This window comes from Pinus tabuliformis, chromosome 3_1 (assembly GCF_031772625.1).
Source record: "Pinus tabuliformis cultivar Carrire ecotype Pingquan chromosome 3_1, CPIR1, whole genome shotgun sequence".
Lineage (NCBI taxonomy): Eukaryota > Viridiplantae > Streptophyta > Pinopsida > Pinales > Pinaceae > Pinus > Pinus tabuliformis.
Genome location: NC_142301.1, coordinates 768,824,918 through 768,851,202, shown reverse-complemented (window position 1 = coordinate 768,851,202; position 26,285 = coordinate 768,824,918). Strand labels below are relative to the sequence as shown.

At 38.5% G+C, this 26,285-nt stretch overlaps 1 pseudogene; it reads right to left on the bottom strand.

Moving 5' to 3' along the window:
- LOC149189643 (potassium channel KOR1 pseudogene) overlaps window positions 1–26,285 on the bottom strand; it is a 134,224-nt pseudogene that overhangs the window by 52,534 nt on the left and 55,405 nt on the right.

The window sequence follows — 26,285 nt, the reverse complement described above, 5'->3', positions numbered from 1 at the left end:
TGAGCTGTACCAATCCTTTACCAACAGATGGGAGAAAAAGAAAGACCCCTTGCACATACTAGCAGAATGTGATACAATTAAACGAGCTCCTCAAGAGACTGTTTTTGAGTACTGTGCAAGATTCAATAATGTATATAACGCAATACCTCAGAACCTAAGGCCTCCCCCTGATCTGGCCTTATATAAATTTCCTGATGGTTTTGACCCTGATATGGCATACCAGTTAAAAGAAAGAGCTCCTCAGACCCTTCCAGACATGCAAAACATTGCTGTCAGTGTTGAGGCTAACTTAATTGCCAAGAGAAACAGAGCTAGAATGGAAAGAAGAACCACCTTTAAGGAAGAACCCTCAGCCTTTGATCAAAAGCTTGATGCTATTATTAATGGCCTACAAAGGTTGGGGGAGAGAGTAGAAAATGTTGAGAGAAAAGCATCATGGGAAGGACAACAGTCCAATACCATAAGGAATCCAAATTTTAGGAAAACGCAGAACACAAATGCTGGTAGGTCTAACCAAGACCATGAAATAAGACCCCCTTTTTAAGATAACTATGTTGAAGGATCTACTTCTAGTGAACCCATAGAGGACACTCACATGAACCTGATAGATCTAAAGGGTGAGCACCAAACTGTCATGTCCCAAGAAGACCAAAATGAACTCGATTACAATCAGTTTCAAACTAAATCTGGTAAGTCTTTTGATTTTAAACAAGGATATGATACTACTGTGTATGAAGTACACAAACAATATAAGCTGAGAACTAGGACCATTGAGATTTCGGAACCTAGTAAACCAAAGGATAGAAAACAGCCCAACAAGACCAAAGGCAAGGCTGTCATAACAGAACCAGCTGATACAAATGTTCCAAACCCGCATCAAGTGACTGTAGAAGACATAACAGAAATACAGCCTTCCAAAGATCAGCCTTTGCCACCTTCTCCCTCGAAAGAAAGCTCGAAAAGTGTTCCAAAAAACTTTCCTGAAACTAAAAAACCGCAAGCTATCAGTCCTCATAACGCTGATAAACAAGAGCAAATCGCAGATAATTTAAATGAAAAGGAAAAAACTGCCTTTATCAACAACAAGACTCCATTGGAAAAGCCATTTAATTTAGAGGCAGAAATAGCTAAGTTGAAAGTATCCATTCCCCTCTCAGAACTTGCCAAACACGATGTATATAGGCAACAAATTCAAAGGTCACTTCAAATTCCAGAAAACAAGGACGATGTAAATGTTTTGGATGATTCCCCTAAACTACTGTTCGGCCCAGAAGTCAATGGAAAGTCAACACACAGACCTGTCCCACCCTTTTACGTCAGTTTGCATATACATGACAAAGTCTTACACAACGCTATGTTTGACTCAGGGGCATCTCACAATGTTATGCCCAAAGCAGTTACGGAAAAACTGAACCTTGACGTTACAAGACCTTACAAAGACTTGTACTCATTTGACTCAAGTCAAGTGAAATGTCTAGGCCTCATCAAAAACTTGTGTGTCTCCTTAGTTCAATATCCAAACAAGACCATCCTCATGGATGTAGTGGTTGCCAACATTCCACCAAAATAAGGTATGCTCCTATCAAGATCATGGGGAGCAAAGCTTCAAGGATCCCTTCAATTAGACCTTTCCTATGCCACCATTTCAATCGTTGGGCAACCAAAGAGACTGTATAGAGAAACGCTCATGAAATATGTGGTAAGTAGTGAGAGCAAGCCAGAAAATTTTCCCATTTACTCAATCCATTCTGATATGGATTCCTTTATTTTGTTTAATGACGACAAAAATTCTCCAACCAAGAATGAGCCATTGGCTCTAGAACAACAAGCACACATCAATGAAGAATCATTTGCACACACTAGTGAAACTGTCACAACAATTAACACAACCAGCATGTTAGAAAAACTTCCCCAAACAGAAACTTTAAATCTGCCCAATCCTATAATGACTTAAACTCTTAGTGCTAACCTTGAGCAAGAAATCACATGGTATTTAGAGTTTGATGGCTCTGTTAAGAAGTTAGGAGTAGGGGCAGGTGTCTGGATTCACAATACATATAACAACCATGCAGAAGGTCATGCCTACAGACTGAATTTTAAATGCACAAATAACATGGCAGAATATGAGGCTCTACTGCTAGGCCTTAAACTGCTCAAAGCTCTAGGAGCTGCAAAAGTGTCTATTTTAGGAGACTCTGATTTAATCATACAACAGATGAAAAGTAATTTTGTAACCAATGACAACTGAATGAGAGCCTATAGGACTGCTGCCACTAATATACTCAAGGCATTCACTGAATTCAAGCTTGACAAAATTTCAAGAGAACATAACATTCATGCACACAGCCTAGCCACTTTTGCAAGTACATGTAAGCTTCCTTTTGACCCAAACCATCACTTCATAGCTGAAATAAAACATAGGTCCACTGTCCCAAATAATGTTAAGGATTGGCAAGTGTTCGAAAATGATACCCAAATTAATAATTTCCTCGCTCTTGAGCATGAGTTTTCAAATATCAACATTGACTTGGATGCTATGACAGATTTGGAACAGCAAACAAATGAAGATCAGCAAGCTATAACAGCTGGAATAGCCAAGAAAATCCTGAACCCGACTGTTTTTGACAAAGAAAACATAGAACAGCTGAAACAAATGCATTTGGAAGACATTGCCAAAGCAGAGGCAGAGATCATTGACTTAAAGGATAACTTTCTGCCTGCTGGCCTAACCCCATTAGAAGACATGTTTGACGCCAATGACGTTCCTAGAAAGCCAAAATTGCAACCCATTAACACTGATATAGAAGAACACAACATTGGGACGGCAGAAAATCCAAAAATGATCAAACTGTCCAAAAATTTGCCACCCGATCAAAAGCCCAAATACATTGACTTGTTCAAAGAGTTCCAAGATGTATTTGCTTGGAGCTATGAGGATTTGAAATCCTATGACACCTCAGTGATCCAGCACACAATCCCCTTAAAACCCAACCAGAAACCCTTCAAATAGAAACTTAGAAGAATTAACCCTATGCTTCTTCCACCGATTGAAAAAGAAGTAAAGAGGATGTTTGAAGCAGGCATCATAGCACCCATCAGATTTTCTGAATGGGTATCCAATCTTGTTCCTACAAGAAAAAAGACAGGTGAAATCCGACTTTGTGTAGATCTTAGAAATTTAAACCAAGTCTCCCTAAAAGACCATTACCCTTTGCCTAAAATGGACCACAACTTGCAAAGAGTAGTGGGGTCATCTAGAATCTCTTTGCTAGATGGCTTTTCAAGATTCAACCAAATACTTGTTCACCCGGACGACCAAGACAAAACAACTTTTACCACACCCTGGGGAACATTCAAGTATGTAAAGATGCCATTCGGTCTTAAAAATGCTGGTGCAACTTTTCAACGAGCAATGGATATTGCATTCGCTAAAGAAATACACGATTTCCTAGTTGTTTACCTTGATGACTTAACCCCATTCTCAAAATCTGATGAAGAACACCTCAAGCACCTCAGGCAAATATTCATGACATGTAGGAAATATGGCATTTCCTTGAACCCCAAAAAGTCTCTCTTTGGCCTTGAAGAAGGCAAGTTACTTGGCCATATCATATCAAAAGATGGGATCAGAATTGACCCTGAAAGAATCCAAGCCATCCTCCAAATCCCATATCCAAGAAACATAAAAGAGCTACAAGCATTCCTTGGAAAGATTAACTTCTTAAGAAGATTTATTCCAAATCTAGCTGAAATGATAAGATTGTTAAGCAACATGTTAAAGAAGGATGCCAAGGTAAGATGGTCCCTGGAAACCAAGCAAGCATTTGAAAGTATCAAAGCTACATTAACCCAAACTCCTGTACTCACCAGCCCACAGTTTGAGAAAGATTTTATCATATTTTCGTTTGCATCTGATCACACAATAGCCACTGTCCTTTTGCAAAAGGATGAACAAGGAGCTGAAAAGCCAATCACTTTTTTCAGCCGAGCCTTAAGAGACGCCCCTTTGAAGTACCCAATCATGGAAATGCAGGCCTACGCACTTGTTAAGGCCATCAAGGATTTCAGAGTGTACATTTTATATTCACATGTGATTGCCTATGTCCCACACGCTGATGTAAAAGACATATTGACACAAGAAGGATTAGAAGGCAAAAGAGGCAAGTGGATTGCAAACATCCTTGAATATGACATAGAAATAAAACCAACCAAGCTGATAAAGGGACAAGGTTTAGCTAAACTGATGTCCGAAACAAACTTTCAAGCCTTAGACATTAACCAACTGGACAATGAACCGGAGCTGGCGACTCCACAGATCAGTGAAATATTTCTGCAATGCCCTTGGTACACTGATATTTGCTTTGTATTGTTAAACCTGTGTGCTCCCCCAGGATTGTCCAGGACCAAGAAAATATTTTTGAAAATGAAGGCTTTAAAGTTTTGTGTTATAGATGGTGCATTATTTTGGAGAAATCATGAAGGTATATTGCTTAATTGTTTAACCATGAATGAAACTAACAATGTCATGAAAGAATTCCATGCAGGTGATTGTGGAGGACATCTATATTGGAAGTCCATCGCTGATAAAATTTTAAGGGTTGGTTTCTATTGGCCCTCTCTTTTTGCAGATGTAAAGAAGTTTGCCATGTCATGTCATAAATGCCAAATCTTTGAGGGTAAGAGAATGTTGTTACCCCTGCCCCTTAAACCTATCTCAACAGAAAAACCTTTTCAACAATGGGGTCTTGACTTCATTGGAGAAATCCATCCCTCTTCCTCAGGCCAGCACAAATGGATCCTAACAGCCACTGACTATTTCACCAAGTGGGTTGAAGCCACCCCCTATAGGCAGGCCAATGACACCATCATTATCCAATTCCTTGAGTGCAATATCCTTTCTAGATTTGGCTGCCCTGATAAAATCATCACTGACAATGCCGCTGCCTTTAAGTCCAAAAAGATGATCAATTTTTGCCACAGATTTCATATTACTTTGGGCCACTCTACAGCCTATTACCCTCAAGGTAATGGCTTGGCCGGATCATCTAACAAAAGCCTCATCAACATCATAAAGAAAGTGCTGGAAGAAAACAAGAAGAACTGGCACAAAAAGCTGGTAAACGCCCTATGGGCAGACAGACTTTCGAGCAAAAGATCCATTGGGATGAGCCCTTATGAGCTAGTATATGGCATGAAGGCTAGATTTCCTTCATCCCTGGGCATTCCTACTATCAAGCTGTTACAAGAGATTCAAGCTGAACCAAATGACACTCAAAGAAGAATCAATCAGACCATTCATCTTCAGCAAACCAGAGAACAAGTTTATGACAGAGCTCAAATTTTGCAAGAAAAGCTTAAAAATATGTTCGATAGAAGAGCTAAGGCTGAGGATTTTAATGTTGGTGACAAAGTTTTGAGGTGGGACTCAAGAAGAGAAGACAAGGACAAACATGGCAAGTTTGATTTTTTATGGAAAGGACCATTGGTTATTTTTGTTGTTCAGGGAAATAACACTTATTTTCTCAGATCTATAGAGGACGTCATTGCTGAAGAAGGCCCTGTCAATGGCCGTATACTGAAACATTACCATGATCCCTTTTAAAGAAAACAATGCAGCCCTGTATATATCTTTGTACAGTCTTATTTGTATATATCAGCACTTTATTTTCATTTTCGTATAAGCAAGCCTATTGTTGAGAAACAGCAGTAAATTTTGAGAAGACCCAGCCAAAGAAACTGTTCCAGTTTTAAAGGTGTTGTCTCTGTACTAATTTCAGCAAAGCAGCAAGGGTAGCATAGTCACATCACAACAATTCATGATAAATGAAAGCTGTTTGTAGTCTTTAGTCAAAAATATCAAAACAAAGGAGTGTTTCAGTTTCATATAAGCACCCTTGCTCAATGCAAGACTAATGCAGACACAACAGTTTTGATCCATGATTCTGAGACTATTTCAAAGGGCATGCTCAGACAACACTCTATATAACATCAAGCACGCAGAAGAAAGCAGGCGATGCTATACAGTTCACAGTAACTCAGTGGAGGAGAGAATGGTTCAGATTTCAAAGTTTCACATTTTTAGCAGCCAGAACGAAGAAGTGTTTCCAGTCTACAGCAACAAACAGAAGATCAAGGCAGTCTGACCTGCTGTTCTTGGCTTTTCACAAGGAAAAGCCATCCCCAAGTGGAGCCACTGTTAGCCTCCTGTTGCAACAGGGTTTCATTTTTCATGATTGACATTTTTACATGCCAAATATGTCATACTTTGCAGGCTACAGTGTTCCATATTTCCACAGGATACCATGAAGTGTGCTTAGTCCAAATACCACTGATGTTTTCCAATTTTGATGAGTTGTTCCAGTTTTGAAGAGTTTTTAAAGGGAGGTCCAAACAGTCTAATCTTGGTCTCCCTAGGTTTCAATTTCCTGTTTTAGAATATAGAGAATGTATCTGTCCAAACAGTTTAATCTTGGCAGATTTGTAGATAGGTAGAGAATCAAAGGGACCCAACTGCTTAATCTGGGCCCTGGCAGAAATAAGCGTAGATTTAGATAGGAGACATTCGAAAGAAAAATTGTAAATCTGGGTCTGTAAGTCTAAGTGCACCCAAATCAAAAGGAGAAAAAATGTTAGGTGAGCAGGCTGGGTAGGTAGCTGTGAGGTTGCAGAATGATGATTTATGATCAATTTTGTGTTACAAAGTGTTTTATCTTTTCAGATCACAGTTGCAGACAGTTTTTCATCTGGAGGAGCTCAAGCTGGACATCACTAACTCCCCCTTCTTCTAATTCCCCAAGTCACTTACTAATTTCCCCAAAGAGGTCAAGATCTGCTTGATTCCTCTTAGTTTCATCATTCTCCATGTCATTTGTCCTGGTGAAGATCTTCTTCACTCAAGGATTATTTATTTCTCATTTATGAGTCACTTTTCCCTCGAGGATTAGCCTAAGGTCCCCCACCTTAGCGCCTTCTTATCATCTCCATATTAACTACTAACTCTAGTATATAACTCCCTATCAGTTTTCCCCCTTCCCCTACTAAAAATATGTATATAAAACTCCCCTATATAAATATCCCCTCCCTGGAAATACAGCCATATTTCTTCTAAGTCAAGGAAAAAATGGTCCATCAGGGGCTGTTTTTAGCCCATCCGTGTCATAGCAGGAGTTAGATGACACCTGGTCATGCTAACAACCTCTCTCCTAGCCCTAAAACCCTCAAAAACCCACATTTCCGCCCTTATCCTAAGTTTTTGTGCATAAATCGTTACAACGTCGCTCATAAACCCTCAAAAACCCATGTTTTACCCCTTATGCTAAAGTCCCAAACGTAAATATATTAACCCGCCTGTTATTAAACCCCCAAACCCACAAAACCTAAGTCTAAACCCCCGCCACACTTTATTTAAATCTGAATATTCCGCAGAATCCCCGCCCCTTATCCCTCCGCCACCTCACCTTCGCCGCCAACCATTAGATCGCCCGCCCCACAGATCTACGGTGGGCAGGCCTTCCTGTCCCCCAACGCACCCGAAGGTTAGCGTCCAGGAGATGGGTGGTATTGCTGCCGTACTCCCGCCACGCGTCACATCCTGGGCTGTGGCGGAGCCCCCTCCCCCGAAACCACCTCTGTCCAAAGGCGGTGCGCCCAGAAACCACTTACCGCCCTCCCCCTGTGGTGTAAGCCCCACGTCACCTACCACATCATCCGCCTACGTGGCCTCCTGCCACTATACCGACGAGTCACCCTGCCACATGTCCTGCCACTGTGTCCCTGCCGTACTGCCATGTCACCTTTGTACGTGATGATGTCATCATGATGACGTCATCCTACCACGTCATCATGCTGATGTCATCGTTGACGTCATCCTACCATGTCATCATGCTGATGTCATCGTTGACGTCATCTACCGTATGAAGTTCGTCATGCTGACGTCATCAGAAATTTTAGCACGAAGGGCGAAAATCGCACTCCGGAGCCCCGGAATCAGTTTCTGAGGCAGTTTTTGATGCGAGATTTGCACCATCACTGGATAAATTAGGCCTGAATGGGGAATATTTAGGGAATCATTTCATCACGCAGCCCCCAGCAAGCCCGAAAGGTGCCGAATGACCCTTTTTCCTTCGCGAAGCATTCAGGAAGGAGCCAAAGACAGTTTTTAAGGAAACCGAGGGCCGAACAACGACCATTAAATGTTGATTTAACGCACAACATGTCAGAACAACAGCCCAATTTATTGTCAAAGAGTATCAGATGGAGAAGAAGAGCCAAAGAGTATCAGCCAAGATTTTTTAGGGGTTCGAAGCACCTGAACATTGATGAGCACCCCCAGAAAGTCAAATCAAGAGGCGTAAGCCCATCCTTGCCCTCAAATCACAGTTAAAGCTTTAAATGCAGGCAGACAGCAAAGAAGCAGAAACCCATACACATTTATTTCAGAAAACACTGCACCAAGCCACCGAGGACAACATCATTTACTCAGTTTTGATACGGCAGCCATCAGCGTAGCCCGAGATATTTTCACGCATTTATTTCTGATAGGATTAGGTCAAATTAATTATTCTTTAGGACCTGATTAGGTCAAGTTGTAATAAAAGCAGCTGTAGAGAGTTTTTCCCTATATATACCGCTCTCTACATTGTTTCAAGTGTTGGTCAGTTGAGAATTTTCACTAGAGACTCGCATTGTATACTTGAGTTTTTTCTATAACCAAAGATTGTTGAAAGCTTGGAGAGAAAACAGCCTGTTGTAAATGAATGTTTTGAAGATATGAAGATGGAATTCTTGTGCTGCAGCCTGAAATAATAAGTGCATCTTACCTCTGTTTTATTGTTCACCATCTAAATAGCAGAAAGAAAGAATAGCTTAGAATTTGTTTAAATACACTCTATGCTCAATTTCTGCTGTTTCTTTATGTTTTCCTCTGAATGAATTGGTCATGAATATGAATTCCTTCTGGCTCATATTTACCCCGATTCACCTATTTTTTGCCAATTATCTAGGGATTCTTCACTGCCCCTAGGTAGAGCTCTGTTACCTCCATCTGTTAAGCTGATTGAGAGATTCTTAACTGCCTCTCGTTACTGAGCATTCTTTCCATCATTTAAACCTGAAACATTGTTTCATGCGCAACTATCTTGCTCCATTTTCCCTATGGTGACCAAGAACACACACCAGCAGTCCTCCTCCTCGACTCCACGCCCAATGGTTTGAAATTTTCAGACTATGCTCTGCCTCTCTACCTGAAACACCAATTTTCCCACCAAAATCAGAACAAAAAACCCCTGAACTCAATAGCTAGCCTAAGATCATTTTCAACAAAGCTAAATACCAAAGAGAGAGACCTCTCTGGTTGCAGGTGGGCTAGAACCTGCAATCCAAAGTTGGTTTGTGGTTACCTCGGCCGTATCCCTTACTCCAACCTGGGGACAACCTGAGTGATAACAGGTTCCTTGATGAAAGGTAATTAGCTCCATGATTTGAGGGGTATGGCTCGAATAGAAGCTTTCAGTTGGGATATATTCGACCAACAATGCTTCTAGAATTCACTTTTTATTTTTACTTTTCTTTGAGTTACCTGAGTGGTCTATACTGGAAGATAGAGTGCAGTTTTGCATTCTTATCAGGGATAGAAACTGAAAATGTGCAGAAACTAACTAGGAAAAGCACCCAAGTCATACTTAACAAGTCATAAAGCCCTTTTACCCTAAATTCACATCTTCTTCAAGGGTTTTTCATTGTTTTCCTTCTAAGGAAGTGTAATGGAACATGTTTATGGATGTAGAGAGGTCCATTTTAACAGTCAAGTGTCATGGTGAAAAAATGACATAAAACATGTGTCCAATTCCAAATGCTTGATCCCACCACAGAGTTTTGCACTCTTAATCTCTCCTCTAGCATGGGAGCTTGGATATACTTTTAGTTCCATATTTTAAGCCATAGTTCATCTCCTCCTCTAATCCACTACCACCATAGTTTCATACCAAATGTTGTTCTCATGATGTCCAGATCACATAATCCTAATCCTCCTTTAGATTTAGGTAAAGTGATCTTATTCCATCCAACTAGCATCCATATATTTGCCTTATCTACTCCCTTCCACAATAATTCCCTCCAAATAGTTCTTAGTTTACTTCCTATAGTTTTTGGTAGTGGCATGGTGTTCGCTTGATGGGCCCTGACCTAGGTTCAGTGTTAGTCGGCCAAGAAAATCCCTACACTACTGGCCCTTTCGGCATTAATCCAAGGAGCATGGACTGAAGTCTCACTCGAAGAAGTATGGGGAGAAGCAGGAACCAAGTTTCTACATCCTAAGATGGTGGTGATATCGTTTTTGATTTAAACTGCCTTCGCGCAGATCGATAAGCCTTTTAGGGCTTATCGATACACTTCTCTTATTTTTCCTTCAGACCTTCACGAAGGTCTATGATCTCCCTTTGCGTAACCTAAATAGGCAACTCAACCACTTACGTGCCTCTATAATTACTCTTACTTCTGTGTTTACCCTGATTAGCTTAAGTATTTTATAACTTTAACTTGCAATGAAATTATCTTCGCGTAATCAGATATTCTTACTTGAATTCATATAACAAAGTAAACATATAGATTCACGCATCAATATAGCATCAAAAGATAAACTTAGTATTCGTCATACTATAATCACATACATTCATAATAGGAGTAAAACAGCCCATACACATGTAATTCCAAAATAACTCGCTTTATTGATAATTCGGGTCTTCTTGTACAAACTCTAACTACCCTGCACACACAACTTTTGGGGTCCACACACTCAGTTGCGGACTTCTACCCTATGCCTCTACACACTTAGTTTCAGAGCCTCTTTCCTATGCTAAGACTCTTTTCTCTTCGCTCTTAGAGACCCATTACATCAATTCACACTTCCATATCTCCTAAAAGAATCTTCTAGGACTTATTTTTATACAATCCCATGGTCTGCAGACCATGGATAGATCTCCTAAAGCCGACATGACTTACATAAATGAATGGCAGAAACCCTTAATGACTCTTTACACCTTTGCACTCTGCGACCACAAAATGTGGCGACTTTACATTCTTTTATACAAAATTTGGGTTTTCTACCTGAAAACTTGGGCTTTTAACCCCAGAATGGACTCTAGGGGTCTTGTTCCCAACAGGCCCCCAACACAAATATGGTGACTCACCCATGAGTCACTTTGTTGGTGTGAATATCTTGTTGTGAAGACCTCCCAGCTCCACCTATGCCACTGTAAACTCGACGGTGCACTATGTCGCTGCTTCCTTTACCTGCTCGACCAACTGCTTCGTCGTTGGTCCAATGCTATTTGCCTATATTTTCTGTTGTGTTTCCCACTGTTAAATCATTAATAGTTACCATAACGGTCACTTTTCAGCTGCCCTGCGCGATCTCTCCTTCAATAGTGTAGCTCTCTGCACACTTCTGCTGCCACTGTGACATTCCTTCATTCCACGCAGTTCCCTAATCACGTAGCTCCATAACCCAGGGACTATAGTTTATAGTCCCATGCCTCCTTTCAACTACCTAGAGAGCTAAGACTATGCTTCCACCATATAATCATCTAGCCAGTTCATCGGTGTATGGCTGTAATCAACTACCATTCAACTTTCTTGGGAAGGGATCTTCGTTTAGCTTCACTAGCTAAACTTCTCCACCATCTGTAATTTCCTTGATGACATATGGCCCGAGACAATGCATCCTAAATTTTCCTGGAAATTTATCAAACTTGCTGTCATATAATAAAATATAATCATTTACCTAGAAGGTGCATAGTTTGATGTGCCAATCGTGCCATGCCTTTTCGCTCTCCTTTGGAACTTGCTGATGGAATCTAGCCATAAATCGTCCTTCTTTTATTTATGTCAGATTGTTACAAGTCATTCTATGAGCCCATAACACCACGGGTATGTACACATCGCAGTCATTCCTTTGTGTATTTCAGACCTTCGTCAGTGCATTCTCGAATATCTTATTAAATGCTTCCACCATCCCATTACTCTGTAGGTGATATGGCGTACTCTTCTAATCGTAAACCTGAAACTTCTCTATCAACGGGCTGATTGTTTCATTCAGAAAATGCATACTGCAATCTCTCATCAAAATTTTCAGATAACCAAACCTTGTCAGCACATACTCAAATATGAATTTTGTTGTTGTTGTGCCTATACAATCCTTCACAAGCTGTGCCTCTGCCCATCTAGTTAAATAGTCAGTTGCAGTGATGATGTACTGCACACCCGTCCTCTTTCCTAGAGGTTGAATCGGTCCCACAAAGTAAATCGCCCACTTCTCAAATGGTTATAACGACATCTGTGGATTCAGAGGTAGCTCATTTCTCTGCGATGACCTGCTAGTCCTTTGACATGCATCACATGCCATACAATATGCTTTTGAGTCCTTATCCAGGGTCGACCACCACAACCTAGTGCATAAAATCTTTTGTGTTGTTGCTTTTCCCACGTAATATCCTCCCGCGGCTCCTCCATGAGCCTCAGCAAGGATTTTGTATGCCGCGCGCACCACTAATTTCTTCTTTTGTTGACTAGTATATCCTTCTGGAACAATTTCTGTCATCAAGAAGTGTATAATATCTTCAAAGTGACTGTCCACGATGCGCACCGCAAAGAGTTACACGTCAGGCAATCCTTCCTCCAAATTAGTAGGCTCCTCTCCTGTTTCAATGCACGACAGATGATCTAGTCCTGCATTCAAACGTCCTGGGTTCACACTGACTTCAAAATCATATTCTTGGAACAACCACAGCCACCTACATATCTTCACCCCCAACACGGGTTTGTTGACGAGGTATTTCAATGCAAAATGGTCTATATACATCTTAAAGTGTCTACCCAACAAATACTGCCTGAACTTATAGAGCACATACACCTTAGCCAATCCTTCGTGCTCAGTTGTTGAATAATTCTTCTCATATTTGGATAACTTCCTACTTGCGAACGCTATAGAATGGTCGAATTCTCCCTCACCAGCCTGTGTCAGTACTACTCCCAGTGCAATACATGACATGTCCACATGTACATGAAATTTCTTCTTCCAATCTGGGAAGACTAGGATTGGCACAGTGACCATTTTCTCCTTTAGCACATCCAATCTCCTCTAACATTCTTTATTCCAGTAGAGCATAGCATCCTTCTTTAACATTTTTTCCATTGGCACGGTAATTTGGGCATAACTCTTAATGAATTTCCTATAGTATCTAGTATGCCCTAGTATTGCAGATAACTGTTTCACCCTTCTTGGCACCTCCAAATTGATGATAACCGTGATCTTGGCAAGGTCCACCATTAAGCCTTGTCTGCATAACACATGACCCAGAAAGATCCCAAAAGGGACACAAAACAAACATTTCTTCAGATTGAGCGCAATCTGGTACCTCCAGAAATGTATCCAACATCAAGCGCAAACTTGCTACATGACACTTTACTAGCCCAAACATGGTCCAATCATAAAAGTACACCTCCATAAACTTGTGAGTGAAATTCTTGAACGCCGTGATGACTATGCACGAAAATATCGTCGGCACGTTCCTCAGCCCAAAAGGCATCATAGTATATTGAAAGCATCCCCATTCAGTCACGAAGGTCATCTTACTTCTATCCTCTGGTGCGATCTTAATCAGATGGTATCTAGAGAACCCATTAGTGAACAAATATGCTTCTCGACCGCCAACATTATCCAACACTTCATCAGTGAATGGAGTTGGGAAAGGATCATGTACGCAAGCGTTATTCAACTTCCTAATATCTACGCATATCCTTATCTCATCCTTTTTCTTCTTTTCCTGAATGACTGTCGGGCTTACCCAATCAGATTCTTCTATTGGCTCAATAATTCTTGCTGCGAGCATCTTATCCAACTCTAAGCGGACCTTTTATTTATACTTTGGTTTGAGGTGGTAAGGCCTTTTCTTGATTGGCTTTGCATCCGGTTTCAGAGTAATCTTCATAACACCCAAGTCCCCTATTATCCCCTTTAAATCTGAAAAATTCGTAGGGAACAAGTCCTGATATTCAAGGAGAAATTTAGTGACATTATCTATTGTTGCATCATCCCAATAGTCCCCAATCTTTGCAAATTTTGGTTCTGCGTCTGTACCAATGTTCAACTGTGTTTTTTTGAGTGTCGGGGTTATGTCTGGATTCTCTACTTGCGATCCTTCAACTTCGCAGTGACCTTCAGTCTCTGGAATACTAATCTTCCTTGGATCTTCATATTCTTCTTCATTTGTCACATTGTAGCACTCCAGCGCATGGCTCAGCTGGGTGGTCCAATATAGTTGAATCAAATCTAAAGGGTCTTGTAGTATCCTGAAGATCATTGCCTTGACCTCTTGCAACACTTTATCGATACATTCAAATCCATCCTCCAAACTCAACGTCATTAAGAATCCTTGGCGCAAAACATCCCATTCTTTAGTGTCATGGCAGAGCTCTATCTCCAAGTACCAATTAATGGGTATAATATCCAAAATATGACAAAACAGATGCACCCATTCGAGCTGAGGCTCCGCTCCATAAAATTCAGTCAATTTGGCTAAGTGATTGCACGGATCATTCCTCCCATCATATTTCTTAGTTAATCGCACTTTCGGATGACCAAAGTGTACTCTCGTCATCCTCCTATATTCGCACCAATCATCAAAACTATCTTTGTGTGTAACCCACCATCTTGCGAGTGTAGCACAAGCGTCCAATCCAAGGCCTGAAACTAAAGTTTCTCTGGCACTTCCCTTTCAAATGCATCCAAAAATTTATCAACATCAGTTAAACCATCATAGTAGGGCAGACTTCTTACCTATGATGATACACAGTGCAGCGATTTAGTCATCATATTACAGCGCAACGTGGACACTTCATGCAATCAATTCTGCCATTGTTACAACTCTTTGTCTGAATCTAAAGTGCAGGAACTTTCATGGTCCCATCTAATACGTCCTTCTGTTGTCCGATTCACCCAATCTTGATCTTGCATCATTATCTTATAGATATGTTCCAAATGATCATCGCTTTCGTAATCGCGGACCAATTCAGTATAGCGTAGTATTTCTGCAATGTCCAGGGGTACCACTACACAAAGCATTTTCTTCTCAAATTTCATCTTCTGCTTCTTCAAGTTGATAACCTCATTCATGTCAATGGCCCAATCGATCCCAAGGAGTGTGGGGTAAGCATTGCTGTCATCCACTTTCTCTATCACTTCAAAGTCATCCAATGAGCTTGCGCCTTCAATATCCACCGTCACTCCCTGCAACCTCCCCATGGGGATGATTTTCTATTGATTTTCCATCCTTAACTGAATCAAAGACCACTGTAGCATAGGTCTCCCCATTCTCTCCCATGTCTTTTTAGGAAACACATTCGCGTCTGACCCTAAATCCAAAATAACTTGATCCATTTTGTATTCTCCTATCTTCACAGTGAGTCTCATCTCACATCCCATTCTAGCTTTATGCTTACCGATCTTCCTAACTACGTGCGGTTCATCAGCAGTCTTTTGTTTTCCGGCACACTTACTTATCAGCTTGTAAAGTCCAAAGATTGTCTTACCATGACACCCCTTTTTTCCTATTTTTCCACCTTTTCCTATATTTTCCACCTAAATAATTCCATATCCACCAGGTTTTGATAAAGGTAAGCAATAATATGTCTTCTTCTTCATGTTTGACTATATACCATATTGTTTTGGTAAAGAATACAATTGGCTACAGAATTGGTTTGTTTCCGTAGCTAATCTAGATTTCTGTAGCTGTCTCCATTGTTTGCAAGGTTCAGAAATTCCAGGTCAACGATGAAGTATATGGCTGATAAGGAATGGTCCCCTCATGGATCCCTTCCTGTCCCCTTGAACCAGTTCATCAAGATGAGTGCAAGATATCACGGTCAAACCCAAAGTCAACCACAGGATTGTCACCAAAACGAAATCCGAGTTTCATCAAAACCTTATCGATTTGCTTTCATAATAGAAAATCGAAGGTTTAGCGATATAATTAGTTAGAATAAAGATATTTAGGCTTAAATTACTCATGACTATTATGCCAAAGAATTGTTATAAAAACTATGGCCACACTGTGATTTGGTGCGCGCTAGATGATGTAATTTTGAGACAGATTGTTAAATTTCTTTTGCAAGCAATAGAACTAGTTTTGTGTGTGTATGCATTGCATTGATTGGAGATTATGGACTGATTTATGGAGGGCCCCTATGACAGTGACAGGTCTTTAACCAAATGAAATTATATTTCTTTTCATTCCTTTGAATACTCAGTTTTTGTGTGAGGAATGCAGTATGATGAGTTCACGAGTGAATTGTTATATGGATGAGTACTTCCATCTACTTTATAAATATTTTAGTTTTCTATTTGAATTTATTTCTACCTAATAATTCATGGTCCTTTCATTTGGTTTTTATCTAGAATAGTCTAATTGTGTTTACTTCATAAGTATAGATGTTGTTTAGAATATCTTGTTTGAATAAAAATGAATAAGTAAAAGTGTGAAAGCCTTCTTCTTAATAATTGAATTGGGACAATAATTCTTTTTAGTTTGATAGAATAGATTTCTCTTGCACTTAGTGAATTGGAACTGTAGCCTAAACGCTCAAGATAAAAATCCAAAATAATCTAACACAGTAGAAGTTAGAATCACTCTCATATCATCCATCAACTAATTCAATAGAGAATAACTCTTAAGAAATTAGCTGATAATTTTAGGGATTGAAACATTAATATAATCAACAACACCATCTCCATACTAATATTAAGTTTAGACCCTAACAGGAACATAACGACATAAGGAATAACGTCTAGCACATATAGTGCACGTGTACTTCATCAGTCCACGCACCCTGGTTGACAATTTATGATTGATAATTTAAAGACATTAAATTGGCCAAACATTTTGGTGCCATTGCCGGGGAAGTACAAATATAAGTTAAGAAAAAATAAAAACATAATATGCGTAGGGATAGAGACTCAAGAGGTAGATTTGAAGGGCGAGGAAGAAGTTTAATTCCCACAAATCCTCTCACTTCACATAGACTTCTAGAATCCACACCACCTACTCAAACCCGAATTTCTTTTAGAGGTCGACAAAGGCTTCCTGAAATATCAAGATCAGAAATCCAATCTAGAACTTCACCCACTTCCTCTACTGAAGCTGTAAAATAATAAAATCTTACATCCCCAACTACAAGAGTAATTTTTCTATCCTCCACTGGTGAGCAAATTTTCGGAGAGAAATTAGAAGTTTCTCGTGAAGAAGAGGAATCAGAAACTTATTTTGAGAAACCATTGATAGAGGAACCAAAAAGATTAGAAGAGCACTATATTAGTTCTAAAGAATCTATCATGGCTGAAGAAGGGGAAGGAGAAGTACACAATGCCCATGGCAAAGAAAATAGGATTGGAGGAAGAGGTAGAGGTAGAGGTGGAGATAGGAATAGAGGAGGGGCTAGAGGTAGAGGAAATCAAGATCCATCTGGATTCCATATTCTTGATGAAGGTACTGTGGAGCGATAAAAAGGTGTCTTTTGAACTCCTAATTACCTTCACATTAATTATCAACCCAGGGACGACTTTTTATTTCAAGAGTGTACTCAGTCTGAGGCGGCTATTTACTCAAGAGTAATGTTTTGTAGTATAGTGCTTAAAAGCTACAAAAGTAAATGGCTGCATGTCTATAACTTAACTACTTCAAAAGGCTAAATCACACCAAGCATTGCATCAGTCGAAGGTTCGGTAGCAATAACCCATCCTTTTCATAACTGATGAGAACAAATCCGAGGTCTGGGAGCTAAGTAGCAGATGTTGGGGCTCACTACAGCCTGAGATCGTCCTTGATGAATATAAATGAAACGGTAAGTAAAGGAAACAACGATGAAATAGAACAGCACATTAGCCAAGGGTTTGGTGGCAATAACCTATCCCTTTGATAACTGATGGGAGCAGATCAGAGGTCTGGGAGCCAAATAGCAGAAGCTAACACTCACTACAGCCTGAGTCTATCCTTAAGAAATGGCAAGTAAATGAAACAACAAATCAGCAATCTTGAAATAGACCAGCAATTGAAATGGAATAGCAATGCTAAAATACTAGAATTAAACAGCAATCTTAAATGGAACTGAACAACAAAACTAAGTAATTAGAAAGACACAGCACTATAAATGTAATTGAATCAGCAACCTATCAGCATGAACATTAATCACAGTTATTGAAGCAACAACAATCGTAGTTATAATGGAATAGTAACTTAATTGAACATCTATTGCAATTATAAATGAGCAGTAATTAAATGAACCATAATCTTAATTAGATAGCGCAACATTAGATCAGAATTATCAGCAGGACATTTCAAGTTATAATTAATAATTCTATCACTGACACAATCCAATTATGATTTCAACGAAATGTTCATAAACAAAAGATTACTGAACAAACAATTTAAAGAAATGAAAAGGAAATCAAACCATCACACGAAAGCAATTGTAAAGATATGATACACAGCAGCAGCGTACTCCACCAGAGGCTGGGCCCTTAGCCCCAGCGGATGCTGCTGGGCTACTTCAGATGAAAAGAATAAACAGCAACTCCCGAATCATTTATTAATCAGCCAATTGTGGAATCATTACAACAACAAAAGCTTGAGAATTACATCATGCAACAATCCCTATCCTATCATGAATAATCCACCATCATTCTTCATCATTTTTCCATCATTTTTCATCTCCCGAAATCATCCCAAATCCTCCTTATCTCTGATCTTTGTTTTCATTTAAATAGAGAGAGATCAGAGAGAAGTTACAATAAGGATAAGTACAACATGATTCCTATTACAAAATTGATTTGCTTCTAACCATTTGATCAACAAGAACAAGGCGAATTTGGCTTTGTAGCTGAGATTTGGAGGACGGCCGTAACAATAAATCTATGAAAATCGTTCTCAAAGAACCCTGCGTTTCTCTTAGTACAAGCCGAATTTGGGCAAACCGTTCCTTGCTAAAGTTAATTGGGTCCGTTCTGGACAAAACCCATGTTCCGGAGTTTCCAGATTCTGCTTCATTTGCTCAAAATCTCAACGACAAAATCGTCACTTCTTATTCCAACAAATTTCTGAGTTGGCACTTTTAATGATCAAATCTTCAATCTGGAAATTATCTTGGAGGCTAAAAATGGTGAATAATGCTACAACTGATTTATTAAAACTATCATTGATAAAATCATGCATAATCATCAATTTATTAGAAATAAAGGAGAATAAATAATATTCATTCATAGAAGCATAAATCATCATAAAATGGATTTATATAATAAATTATAATAAATGACATGATGAAGAATAATAGAAATGGGTAGAATAAGTGTTCAAAAGTGATAATAATAATGGCATATTAACGGCCCAACATACCCCCACACTCAATATGTTGCATGTCCTCATGCAACGAAAACTGAATATATTGCATGTCCTCATGCAACCCAAAGACAAAAACCCATGTGTTAACCAAGCAATAAAAAATATGTTCATCTCAGCTCATGAAATGGATAGAACAAATGAATTCTTCCTTAATTAATGAATATTCACTTTTAGTAAACTTGATGAAGGCATAACAATTTTTACATTGACATTCAACTATATGTATATATGAAGTTGCAACAAAATATGATATATGTAACAAAAAACTTCATTAACCATTCTCTCAAAAACTACAAACCAGCTTTTGTTGAAATTTGGCAAGTAGATTTATAATATATGAATGCCTTTATGATCCAAAAATCGGACTGTTTTGATGCACGGATCATGAGATATAAACAAAATGGTTGTAGGTGAGAGTGCATGATTTCCGAAATTTTATGAACCAATTTATCTTGAAATTGTCTGGGTTTTATTAATGATACGTCTGTGTTTTCCAAAAATCACAAGAATTGAGTTCATAGTTTTAAAAATATTATGGAAATCAATTTCTACACTAAAATTGTATGCCTTACATGAGAAAGAAAATAGAAAATATCCATCATGCGTAGCAATTCCTCCCCCTCTTTGAAAAATTAGCATGTCCTCATGCGATGCTAGAAAAAAAATAGAGGTGGTTGCTACTATCTGTTAAATTCTATGCTTGGTGTAAAACAACATGGAATAAGGGAGGTGTTGAGAATGAATAAGAATAGCAATGGATGATAAAGAATATGAATGGCATGGTCATAAGAAAGAAATGAATGAAAGCAACACTCCCCCAAACTGAAAGATGATATGTCGTTGAAAAAGGGGAAGTGGTAAAGATGTGGAATGAAGGATGATAAATAATGCTCAAAATGGATTTCTATGAAATTCTCCTAAATTTGTAATAGATCAGAAAATTATGCGATTTTACCTCAAGTTTTACCTCCGAAAATGTGGAATGACGTATATGGACTGGCATGTGTTGAAGCTGATGTAGGCAGAGTTGGTGTTGAAAGTGATACAAAAGGTGGAATCTAGGTAAGCACATCATGTCTGCAGAATTGTTCACGTTCGCGAGCCTCTTCTGTTAAGTGCAATAGTGTCGTCATGCTATGAATAGAATTCTGCCCATACTTGTTGTTTTCCTGCCAACAAATCATTATTTTGCATACAATGTTCTTGAATCCATAGTGTTAGTTTTGAATAACAACAGATAAGATGCATGCAAAAATTTCAATCAGAAAAACTTATATACACATGCAATACTAATATTTTGGTAAATCAATAAGTGATGGCAGAGTGCAGTAATCATATCGCATGCAATCCCATAATGCATACATTCCCCCCCCTCCAATTAGAAAATGAATTCCATGACCATAAAGCGTATGAGAGGGGTTATGTTGATGGCAAGGCACAAGAATGAACAATATAGCAGTAGAGTACACATATCAAGGATAGGACAGCGAGAGTTATGGTTATAATGAGAGCAGAGTGTGTAAAGATAGTTATGAATAAGAGATAGGACGCTTTGAATTGATAATAAGTGATAAAAAGGAGAAAAAGAACAACAATATGCCAAAAAGATGCTTTACTGATAGGATGCTAGCTGAAAATGATGCGATTGATCATAAAACAATTTCTCGTGCATAAAGGTTCAAAACAGGGAAAAAGTTAAGGAAGTAACTTCTCTGATAAAAAGAAAAAAATAAGAAAAGGGTATTATAATAATAATTGACGATAAGATATAACTTCAATACCATAAGCAGAGTCGCTGCTGCTAGAAGGCGTCCATAGCCTCGGCAAAGTTGCTTTTTAACCCATATGAGCCAGGATCCTCAATTTATAAATGGAGAGTTACAGTGTTGTTCTACAGAAGAGATCAGTGTGCTGGCGTGGTAACCAGATAACCACACTGCCATTCACTGGGATGTAGCAAAAGTGATCAGGCCGGCTCGTGATGAGACCTCCTGTTCCAAGGATAATTTGGTTATCCAATGGATCATAACCCTGGTGTGGTGGCCATAATGGGAATGTCACTTTCTTACAACCTTATGAACATGGTAGGCTGGCTCGTAATGAGACCCCCTATCCTCTATCTGCGAACAAAATTTTGTTGTTATTACACATTTTTATGATAAAAAGAGGGAGGCTCAGTACTCCTTAAGAGCAAGGATGGTGGAAGAAGTTGAACATGTCAATAGAAAAAAATATACCCATAATCTCATTTATTACAGACAGAGAAGATTATAACCAGGAAGGGTGGAACCAGCATGGTATTAAGATGATCAATCAGTATCATGTACAACAGAAAACAATGCAGTAAAGTAGTATATAAATAATTGTGTCCCTTTTTGAAAAGAATCTATCATCAAGGAGCTGTCCTGTTAAAGATCATAACGTAAATGATAATAACTCGCTTCAAAAGAATCCATAATTCTTGTCCTCATAAAAGTAGTGTACTTCATGCCATGAAAGAGAATTAGGAAAATGTGGTTGAGATGAACTAGGAATAATCCCACAAGAGGAAGGAAGGGTTGCTCTCGAAAATAATCCCAAAGTGTTGCTTTTTTGAAGGAACAACAAAAACGTGTAGGGAACAGCAAAGGAAATGCACACCAAAAAGCAAAAATACACACAAAAAAAAGTGTGAAAATGCGAATGTCGTTCCTTTGGAAAAAGGAACAGCAAAAACTAAAAGTGTCGTTCCTTTAGAAAAGGAACAACAAAAATGAAAAGTGTCGTTCCTTTGGAAAAGGAACAACAAAAACGCAAGTGTTGTTCCTTTGGAAAAGGAACAACAAAAATGAAAAGTGTCGTTCCTTTGGAAAATGAACAGCAAAAATAAAAAGTGCAGAAGTGTTGTTCTATTAGAAAAGGAACAGCAAAACGTGAAAGTGTAGAAGTGATGTTCCATTCGGAAATGAATAGTAAAACGTGAAAGTGCAGAAGTGTTGTTCCATTCGAAAAGGAACAGCAAAACGTGAAAGTGCAGAAGTGTTGTTCTATTAGAACAGGAACAACAAAACGTGAAAGTGCAGAAGTGATGTTCAATTCGAAAAGGAACAGTAAAATGTGAAAGTGCAGAAGTGTTGTTCCATTCGAAAAGGAACAGCAAAACGTGAAAGTGCAGAAGTGTTGTTCCATTCGAAAAGGAACAGCAAAAAAGTGAAAGTGCAGAAGTGTTGTTCCATTCGGAAAGGAATAGCAAAATGTGAAAGTGTAGAAGTGTTGTTCCATTCGAAAAGGAACAGCAAAACGTGAAAGTGCAGAAGTGTCATTCCATTTGGAAAGGAACAGCAAAACGTGAAAGTGCAGAAGTGTTGTTCCATTCAGAAAGGAACAGCAAAACGTGAAAGTGCAGAAGTGTTGTTCCATTCGAAAAGGAACAGCAAAACGTGAAAGTGCAGAAGTGTCGTTCCATTCGAAAAGTAACAACAAAACGTGAAATTGCAGAAGTGATGTTCCATTCGGAAAGGAACAACAAAACGTGAAAGTGCAGAAGTGTTGTTCCATTCGAAAAGGAACAACAAAATGTGAAAGTGCAAAAGTGTTGTTTCATTCGAAAAGGAACAGCAAAATGTGAAAGTGCAGAAGTGTTGTTCCATTCGGAAAGGAACAACAAAATGTGAAAGTGCAGAAGTGTTGTTCCATTCGAAAAGGAACAGCAAAACGTGAAAGTGCAGAAGTTATGTTCCATTCGAAAAGGAACAGCAAAATGTGAAAGTGCAGAAGTGCTGTTCTATTCGGAAAGGAACAGCAAAACGTGAAAGTGCAAAAGTGTTGTTCTATTCGAAAAGGAACAGCAAAACGTGAAAGTGCAGAAGTGTTGTTCCATTCGAAAATGAACAGCAAAACGTGAAAGTGCAGAAGTGATGTTCTATTTGGAAAGGAACAGCAAATGTGAAAGTGCAGAAGTGCTGCTCCATTCGAAAAGGAACAGCAAAACGTGAAAGTGCAGAAGTGTTGTTTCATTTGAAAAGGAACAACAAAATGTGAAAGTGCAGAAGTGTTGTTCTATTCGAAAAGGAACAGCAAAACGTGAAAGTGCAGAAGTGATGTTCCATTCGAAAAGGAACAACAAAATGTGAAAGTACAGAAGTGTTGTTCCATTCGGAAAGGAACAGCAAAACGTGAAAGTGCAGAAGTGTTGTTCCATTCGGAAAGGAATAGCAAAACGTGAAAGTGCATAAGTGTTGTTCCATTCGGAAAGGAACAACAAAACGTGAAAAAGGAATAGCAAAATGAGTCGTGGAAAAGGAACGGCAAAATGAACCATGAAAAAGGAACAACAAAATGAATTTCTGACAAAAAAGGTGTTGTTCCTTTGGAAAAGGAACAGTAAAACGAAATTGTTGTCCCTTTGAAAAAGGAACAGCAGAAATGACAGAAGTGCACACAAACGCTGTCCCTTCAGAAAAGGAACAGCAAAATGCACAAGCATGAAATGCAAGCACGCAAAGAATGAATTAGTTGTTCACTGTATTGAAGATGAGGATGAGTCACAGTTTGAATGAAGCAACACCTGAAACACAAAATATAAAAGAAATTAGAAAAGAAACAACATTTTATTTAAAAGCAATATGTAAATTAAGTTACAACAGCTATGATATTATGTAAAAAAAATGATCTTTTTGAAAAATGTTTTGGCAGCAGTGACAAGACATGAATCTTCAAATCGAAATCAATTCTTCATTTCTTCTATTATGAATCCGTTGGGTAATGACTTGGATGAAATTCCTTTGTTTCATTAAAATTTCTTTCAAAAATCACTCGTCCATAAATTGACCTTCTTTATTTTCCCAAGACCTGCAAAAAACGAGTGTCTACCTGCAATAAAACATTAAATCATGGAGAAAGAGAGGTGATCGGACTCCCCTAATCCAAGAATTATGCAAAAAAAATAACAAGTAGTTACTCTGTATAACAAATTCATTGAGAAAATAACAAAGTAAAATTTATTTGTCACCTGCGGGAGAGCAATGGTAGACCATACTATCCAGCAGTGTTTTAATCACAACTTCTTTGTTTTTCATTGAAATTGAGTGATTCCAAAGCGAAATGAGAGCTAATTCAAAGGTTTATATCTAGTAGCAACAAGTTTTAGAAATTCAATGATATGATATGTCAATTTTAGTTAAAACAACCTGCATAACAGAGTCATTTTCGATTACCCAACTCAGACCAACGATTGATATTTCAAGCATATATTCTTCGTTTGATGTCGGATTCAAGTGATTCAAATTGGAAATGAAATTAGATTCATTTATTTATCTCCAATAAAAACATGTTTTGAAGAAAAGAAGAATTGATAGGTCAAATACTGTAAGGAACTGCCAGAAAGACATAGTTTTAAGAGTGCTGATTTACGATGGACAGTGAGTATTTTGATCATAACTTCCCCATACGATATCGAAAATGAGTGATTCTAATTGCATTGTAAACTAGATTCATAGGGGAATCTACCATAGAAACAGGTTTTAAAAATTCATTCATTTAGGCCTCCAAAAACTGACTGTCCCAACTCTGTTCCTGAGCTGCCCGCTAGACATCGGTCAATGTTTTGGTTCTAACTTTTTCGTTTCAAATCCAAATTGAATGATTCAAATTGGGTTAGAAAGTAGAAATCAAGGGCCACCTAGGGTAGAAACAGGTTTTTAAAATATTCAATTTTGGTCCCTCAAAACATGATTGTCCCGACTATTTTTCCAGAAAGTTCATCAAGCCCGCAAGCCAAAAAAATGATATTCAAGCATTTTTTCAAATTGGTGATAAAAATGAATATAAGTGTTTGTAGAATTGTTATTTCCATTGTAAATCATCTACATACACAAATGAATTAAAAAATTATCACCGATGTTGATTTCCATAGCATGTTGCAACAAAAAACAACTAGCTTTACATAAAAAAACAAAATGCATTTATTTATTCCCTTATTTATTTTATTTTCTACACTAACCTATTTTGATTTGAAAAATGAATATGACTACGTATAGGAGTACTTCCAATTGAACCATTCTCGAAATAGGGCTTCATGTATGCACATACCCAACTTTGAAAAATGCATATTAACGAATATTAGGGTATGAGAAGCCAACTTCCCTTGAAAAGATGTTGTCAAAAATTGTTGAAGTATGGAGTGATGTTGCAAACAAGTGATGGAGTGAAACCAATCTTCAATATATCCTTTACTTTCTTGATTTCCCATAGCCATCATACCATGAAGTTCTTGGGCTTTTAAAATGACTTGTTGATGCATACTAAAAGAAACTTCATTTTTTCCCATAACTTCTACAATTTTTGGATTTGAAACATTCTGAATCTCATTGTAAATTTTCTCTAATGGCGCATGTGAGATAGAATGGGTGGGAAGGGTGGGTAAATTTGGCAGTTCAACATTGTAAGCATGTTGTACTGGTTTATTGTGGTGAGGGTGTGGAATTAGTTGAGCAGAAAAATGTGTAAAGAATCGAGCATTGTGATGATGTGGTTGGTTGGGTTGAGTGGATAAATTTGATATGCAAGTAGGATGTTGCAAAAGAGTCAGTGGAGAATATGGAGAATGTGCTTGTGCTACAATATGAGGGAGAGTAGTCATGCAATCATAAGGTGAACCGTGCCAAACTTGTAGACAAGATTGGTGGTTATATTGAAATTGACATGGCTGCCCTAACACATTAGTATTCCATAATGGATTATGCAAGTAAGAGAATGGAGAAGAAGTGTTTTGAACCATACTTGTAGGCCATGATTTCCATGGTTTTGACTTTGTTGCAGCTTCATCACCTCTTTGATATGCTACTTCCATCGTAGATAAGG